Below are 7,758 nucleotides of genomic sequence, written 5' to 3' on the forward strand. Positions count from 1 at the left end.
CTTCTTGATAGAAATGGCTTATCGTGGCCATGGACTTAGCAAAATTTTGAAATCTCCAACCAATCTTGGCCTGTTAGATTATCTTGGTTGGTTTGCTATGGGCTGCTACGGCCTACTTGATAGGCATTGTTTCAACTCTTGGAAGCTTTCGTGTTTGCTAAGCACTGTTCGTGGCCTTCTTGATAGAAATGGCTTATGGTGGCCATGGACTTAGCCAAATTTTGAAATCTCCAACCAATCTTGGCCTGTTAGATTATCTTGGTTGGGTTGCTATGGGCTGGTACGGCCTACTTGATAGGCAATGTTTCAACTCTTGGAAGCTTTCGTGGTTGCTAAGCACTGTCCATGGCCTTCTTGATAGAAATGGCTTATGGTGGCCATGGACTTAGCAAAATTTTGAATTCTCCAACCAATCTTGGCCTGTTAGAGTATCTTGGTTGGGTTGCTATGGGCTGGTACGGCCTACTTGATAGGCAATGTTTCAACTCTTGGAAGCTTTCGTGGTTGCTAAGCACTGTCCATGGCCTTCTTGATAGAAATGGCTTATGGTGGCCATGGACTTAGCAAAATTTTGAAATCTCCAACCAATCTTGGCCTGTTAGATTATCTTGGTTGGTTTGCTATGGGCTGCTACGGCCTACTTGATAGGCAATGTTTCAACTCTTGGAAGCTTTCGTGTTTGCTAAGCACTGTTCGTGGCCTTCTTGATAGAAATGGCTTATGGTGGCCATGGACTTAGCCAAATTTTGAAATCTCCAACCAATCTTGGCCTGTTAGATTATCTTGGTTGGGTTGCTATGGGCTGGTACGGCCTACTTGATAGGCAATGTTTCAACTCTTGGAAGCTTTCGTGGTTGCTAAGCACTGTCCATGGCCTTCTTGATAGAAATGGCTTATGGTGGCCATGGACTTAGCAAAATTTTGAATTCTCCAACCAATCTTGGCCTGTTAGAGTATCTTGGTTGGGTTGCTATGGGCTGGTACGGCCTACTTGATAGGCAATGTTTCAACTCTTGGAAGCTTTCGTGGTTGCTAAGCACTGTCCATGGCCTTCTTGATAGAAATGGCTTATGGTGGCCATGGACTTAGCAAAATTTTGAAGTCTCCAACCAATCTTGGCCTGTTAGATTATCTTGGTTGGTTTGCTATGGGCTGGTACGGCCTACTTGATAGGCAATGTTTCAACTCTTGGAAGCTTTCGTGGTTGCTAAGCACTGTCCATGGCCTTCTTGATAGAAATGGCTTATGGTGGCCATGGACTTAGCAAAATTTTGAATTCTCCAACCAATCTTGGCCTGTTAGAGTATCTTGGTTGGGTTGCTATGGGCTGCTACGGCCTACTTGATAGGCAATGTTTCAACTCTTGGAAGCTTTCGTGGTTGCTAAGCACTGTTCGTGGCCTTCTTGATAGAAATGGCTTATGGTGGCCATGGACTTAGCCAAATTTTGAAATCTCCAACCAATCTTGGCCTGTTAGAGTATCTTGGTTGGGTTGCTATGGGCTGCTACGGCCTACTTGATAGGCAATGTTTCAACTCTTGGAAGCTTTCGTGGTTGCTAAGCACTGTCCATGGCCTTCTTGATAGAAATGGCTTATGGTGGCCATGGACTTAGCAAAATTTTGAATTCTCCAACCAATCTTGGCCTGTTAGAGTATCTTGGTTGGGTTGCTATGGGCTGCTACGGCCTACTTGATAGGCAATGTTTCAACTCTTGGAAGCTTTCGTGGTTGCTAAGCACTGTCCATGGCCTTCTTGATAGAAATGGCTTATGGTGGCCATGGACTTAGCAAAATTTTGAAGTCTCCAACCAATCTTGGCCTGTTAGAGTATCTTGGTTGGGTTGCTATGGGCTGGTACGGCCTACTTGATAGGCAATGTTTCAACTCTTGGAAGCTTTCGTGGTTGCTAAGCACTGTCCATGGCCTTCTTGATAGAAATGGCTTATGGTGGCCATGGACTTAGCAAAATTTTGAATTCTCCAACCAATCTTGGCCTGTTAGAGTATCTTGGTTGGTTTGCTATGGGCTGGTACGGCCTACTTGATAGGCAATGTTTCAACTCTTGGAAGCTTTCGTGGTTGCTAAGCACTGTTCGTGGCCTTCTTGATAGAAATGGCTTATCGTGGCCATGGACTTAGCAACATTTTGAATTCTCCAACCAATCTTGGCCTGTTAGATTATCTTGGTTGGTTTGCTATGGGCTGGTACGGCCTACTTGATAGGCAATGTTTCAACTCTTGGAAGCTTTCGTGGTTGCTAAGCACTGTCCATGGCCTTCTTGATAGAAATGGCTTATGGTGGCCATGGACTTAGCAAAATTTTGAATTCTCCAACCAATCTTGGCCTGTTAGAGTATCTTGGTTGGGTTGCTATGGGCTGCTACGGCCTACTTGATAGGCAATGTTTCAACTCTTGGAAGCTTTCGTGGTTGTTTAGAACTGTCCATGGCCTTCTTGATAGAAATGGCTTATGGTGGCCATGGACTTAGCAACATTTTGAGATCCAATCTTGGCCTGTTAGATTATCTTGGTTGGTTTGCTATGGGCTGGTACGGCCTACTTGATAGGCAATGTTTCAACTCTTGGAAGCTTTCGTGGTTGCTAAGCACTGTCCATGGCCTTCTTGATAGAAATGGCTTATGGTGGCCATGGACTTAGCAACATTTTGAGATCCAATCTTGGCCTGTTAGATTATCTTGGTTGGTTTGCTATGGGCTGGTACGGCCTACTTGATAGGCAATGTTTCAACTCTTGGAAGCTTTCGTGGTTGCTAAGCACTGTTCGTGGCCTTCTAGATAGAAATGGCTTATGGTGGCCATGGACTTAGCAAAATTTTGAATTCTCCAACCAATCTTGGCCTGTTAGAGTATCTTGGTTGGGTTGCTATGGGCTGGTACGGCCTACTTGATAGGCAATGTTTCAACTCTTGGAAGCTTTCGTGGTTGCTAAGCACTGTCCATGGCCTTCTTGGTAGAAATGGCTTATGGTGGCCATGGACTTAGCCAAATTTTGAAATCTCCAACCAATCTTGGCCTGTTAGAGTATCTTGGTTGGTTTGCTATGGGCTGGTACGGCCTACTTGATAGGCAATGTTTCAACTCTTGGAAGCTTTCGTGGTTGCTAAGCACTGTTCGTGGCCTTCTTGATAGAAATGGCTTATCGTGGCCATGGACTTAGCAACATTTTGAATTCTCCAACCAATCTTGGCCTGTTAGATTATCTTGGTTGGTTTGCTATGGGCTGGTACGGCCTACTTGATAGGCAATGTTTCAACTCTTGGAAGCTTTCGTGGTTGCTAAGCACTGTTCGTGGCCTTCTTGATAGAAATGGCTTATCGTGGCCATGGACTTAGCAAAATTTTGAAATCTCCAACCAATCTTGGCCTGTTAGATTATCTTGGTTGGTTTGCTATGGGCTGCTACGGCCTACTTGATAGGCAATGTTTCAACTCTTGGAAGCTTTCGTGTTTGCTAAGCACTGTTCGTGGCCTTCTTGATAGAAATGGCTTATGGTGGCCATGGACTTAGCAAAATTTTGAATTCTCCAACCAATCTTGGCCTGTTAGAGTATCTTGGTTGGGTTGCTATGGGCTGGTACGGCCTACTTGATAGGCAATGTTTCAACTCTTGGAAGCTTTCGTGGTTGCTAAGCACTGTCCATGGCCTTCTTGATAGAAATGGCTTATGGTGGCCATGGACTTAGCAAAATTTTGAAATCTCCAACCAATCTTGGCCTGTTAGATTATCTTGGTTGGTTTGCTATGGGCTGCTACGGCCTACTTGATAGGCAATGTTTCAACTCTTGGAAGCTTTCGTGTTTGCTAAGCACTGTTCGTGGCCTTCTTGATAGAAATGGCTTATGGTGGCCATGGACTTAGCCAAATTTTGAAATCTCCAACCAATCTTGGCCTGTTAGATTATCTTGGTTGGGTTGCTATGGGCTGGTACGGCCTACTTGATAGGCAATGTTTCAACTCTTGGAAGCTTTCGTGGTTGCTAAGCACTGTCCATGGCCTTCTTGATAGAAATGGCTTATGGTGGCCATGGACTTAGCAAAATTTTGAATTCTCCAACCAATCTTGGCCTGTTAGAGTATCTTGGTTGGGTTGCTATGGGCTGGTACGGCCTACTTGATAGGCAATGTTTCAACTCTTGGAAGCTTTCGTGGTTGCTAAGCACTGTCCATGGCCTTCTTGATAGAAATGGCTTATGGTGGCCATGGACTTAGCAAAATTTTGAAGTCTCCAACCAATCTTGGCCTGTTAGATTATCTTGGTTGGTTTGCTATGGGCTGGTACGGCCTACTTGATAGGCAATGTTTCAACTCTTGGAAGCTTTCGTGGTTGCTAAGCACTGTCCATGGCCTTCTTGATAGAAATGGCTTATGGTGGCCATGGACTTAGCAAAATTTTGAAATCTCCAACCAATCTTGGCCTGTTAGATTATCTTGGTTGGGTTGCTATGGGCTGCTACGGCCTACTTGATAGGCAATGTTTCAACTCTTGGAAGCTTTCGTGGTTGTTTAGAACTGTCCATGGCCTTCTTGATAGAAATGGCTTATCGTGGCCATGGACTTAGCAACATTTTGAGATCCAATCTTGGCCTGTTAGATTATCTTGGTTGGTTTGCTATGGGCTGGTACGGCCTACTTGATAGGCAATGTTTCAACTCTTGGAAGCTTTCGTGGTTGCTAAGCACTGTCCATGGCCTTCTAGATAGAAATGGCTTATGGTGGCCATGGACTTAGCAAAATTTTGAATTCTCCAACCAATCTTGGCCTGTTAGAGTATCTTGGTTGGGTTGCTATGGGCTGCTACGGCCTACTTGATAGGCAATGTTTCAACTCTTGGAAGCTTTCGTGGTTGCTAAGCACTGTCCATGGCCTTCTTGATAGAAATGGCTTATGGTGGCCATGGACTTAGCAAAATTTTGAATTCTCCAACCAATCTTGGCCTGTTAGAGTATCTTGGTTGGGTTGCTATGGGCTGCTACGGCCTACTTGATAGGCAATGTTTCAACTCTTGGAAGCTTTCGTGGTTGCTAAGCACTGTTCGTGGCCTTCTTGATAGAAATGGCTTATGGTGGCCATGGACTTAGCAAAATTTTGAATTCTCCAACCAATCTTGGCCTGTTAGAGTATCTTGGTTGGGTTGCTATGGGCTGGTACGGCCTACTTGATAGGCAATGTTTCAACTCTTGGAAGCTTTCGTGGTTGCTAAGCACTGTCCATGGCCTTCTTGATAGAAATGGCTTATGGTGGCCATGGACTTAGCCAAATTTTGAAGTCTCCAACCAATCTTGGCCTGTTAGAGTATCTTGGTTGGGTTGCTATGGGCTGCTACGGCCTACTTGATAGGCAATGTTTCAACTCTTGGAAGCTTTCGTGGTTGCTAAGCACTGTCCATGGCCTTCTTGATAGAAATGGCTTATGGTGGCCATGGACTTAGCCAAATTTTGAAGTCTCCAACCAATCTTGGCCTGTTAGAGTATCTTGGTTGGGTTGCTATGGGCTGCTACGGCCTACTTGATAGGCAATGTTTCAACTCTTGGAAGCTTTCGTGGTTGCTAAGCACTGTCCATGGCCTTCTTGATAGAAATGGCTTATGGTGGCCATGGACTTAGCCAAATTTTGAAGTCTCCAACCAATCTTGGCCTGTTAGATTATCTTGGTTGGTTTGCTATGGGCTGGTACGGCCTACTTGATAGGCAATGTTTCAACTCTTGGAAGCTTTCGTGGTTGCTTAGGATAAAAACCCCGACGAGAAAGGTTTCCCGGACTTATAAAAATAACCGATTAGCCCCAAGGACACATCTTCCTTGAAAGGCTAATCATGCACCACACACCACACCACCCATAGGCTTGCAAGCAGCACTCTTGTCGAGTGCAGCAAGCCTATGCTCACATCAACTACCGTACACGTACCACCATAGGCTTGCAAGCAGCACTCTTGTCGAGTGCAGCAAGCCTATGCTCATCAACTACCATACGTACCACCACAGCCTTGCAAGCAGCACTCTTGTCGAGTGCAGCAAGCCTATACTCCACGAACTAACCACTTCACCACCAAGCATGGGTCGCCTGAGAGGATCGATGCGAACGCATCTCTACAACTCGCAGCTCCCAGCCTGTAGTCCCGTCGTTTGCGGGCGGTCGAAGGTGTCGAAACTAGTTGTATCCACGGTCGACGGGAGCACAGCCACCAGGGTTCCCTGTGATAAGGTACTTCCACGTGCAGCGTGCACCCGCCCGTTGCGGCTCAGTCTAGTGCTATAGCGGGGATGAGACGGCAGTGTGCACGGGGCAGCACCGACGGATCTCAGAGGGTTGTTAAGCCCGCTAGCTTCCGATCACCTAATGGGTTTATGATGCGCTATCAGCTCGGATTGGATACGACCTTAGAGGCGTTCAGGCATAATCCAGCGGACGTAGCGTCATACCAAAGTCCGGTCGAACTAGTATTGAGCCAGTGGTCCGTACCTGTGGTTCCTCTCGTACTGCACAGGAATTCCGTTAAGATAGCAGCATACAGCACACACCAGTAGGGTAAAACTAACCTGTCTCACGACGGTCTAAACCCAGCTCACGTTCCCTTGAAAGGGTGAACAATCCTACGCTTGGTGAATTTTGCTTCACAATGATAGGAAGAGCCGACATCGAAGGATCAATAAGCCACGTCGCTATGAACGCTTGGCGGCCACAAGCCAGTTATCCCTGTCGTGCGATGAGATCATGGAGAGAGTACACGGGGCTACTTTCCATCGCAAGCCCCAGGTGTACTGGTGGTCTCCTGAGATCGAGCGCCTGAGGGAGGAATGCGGAGCAGCGGAGGCCGCCCATCGCAGGGCCCAACCTCCGGAACGTGCGGTGACGTCGGCCAGGCTGCAGAACTGTCGACGATTGTTGCAGGCCGCCATTCACAGCAGTAAGGAAGACAGTATGCAAGAGCTGATCGATGGGGTCGAAGCCGAGGTGTTCGGACTCGGTTACAAGGTTGTTCGAGCAAAACTACGTAACAGGGCACCACCGGAAACGGACCGAGCCGTACTAGGTCCGATCGTCGAAGCCTTGTTCCCGGACCATCCGGCATTTGAGTGGCCGGACATCGGCGCGTGCAGCGAGGCTCTGAGGCCGGTCACGACCTCGGAAATTCTTTCGTTGGCCGAGCGGATGGCGTCCTCCAAGGCGCCAGGGCTGGACGGCATCCCGAATGCCGCAGTGAAGGCGGCAATGCGGAAGCACCCGGAGGTCTTCGCCAAGGTGTACAATCAGCTGCTCGAGCGAGGGGAGTTTCCTGCGGCATGGAAGGAGGCACGCCTTGTGTTGGTCACGAAGCCAGGTAAGCCGCCGGGCGATCCGTCGTCGCACCGCCCGCTGCTAATGCTGGGAGCAGTCGCCAAGGGGTTCGAACGGCTGATCTTAGATCGGCTGAACGACCACTTGGAGGACAGCGATGCTCCTCGCCTGTCAGCAAGGCAGTACGGGTTCCGGCGCGGTCGCTCCACGCTTCAGGCCATCGAGCGGGTGATAGAGCGAGGACAACACGCGAGGACGTTTCACCGCACCAACCAGCGGGATCCTCGATGTCTGGTGGTGGCAGCACTGGACGTCAGGAACGCCTTTAATTCTGCCAGCTGGAAGGCGATCGCGGTTGCCCTGCAGAAGCTGATGGTCCCTGCAGCCCTCCAGAAAATATTGCGCAGCTACTTTTCTGAGAGGAGGCTGGTGTACGAGACCAGCGAGGGGCCAGTGCGTCGTACG

The 7,758-nt window shown here is 48.1% G+C and overlaps 1 pseudogene; it reads right to left on the reverse strand.

Moving 5' to 3' along the window:
- Positions 1-6,055: 6,055 nt before the first annotated feature.
- The window catches only part of LOC128717770 (large subunit ribosomal RNA), a 7,178-nt pseudogene continuing 5,475 nt past the window's right edge, over positions 6,056-7,758 (reverse strand).

The sequence above is a fragment of the Anopheles marshallii genome, assembly GCF_943734725.1.
Source record: "Anopheles marshallii chromosome X unlocalized genomic scaffold, idAnoMarsDA_429_01 X_unloc_95, whole genome shotgun sequence".
In the NCBI taxonomy this organism is placed as follows: Eukaryota; Metazoa; Arthropoda; class Insecta; order Diptera; family Culicidae; genus Anopheles; species Anopheles marshallii.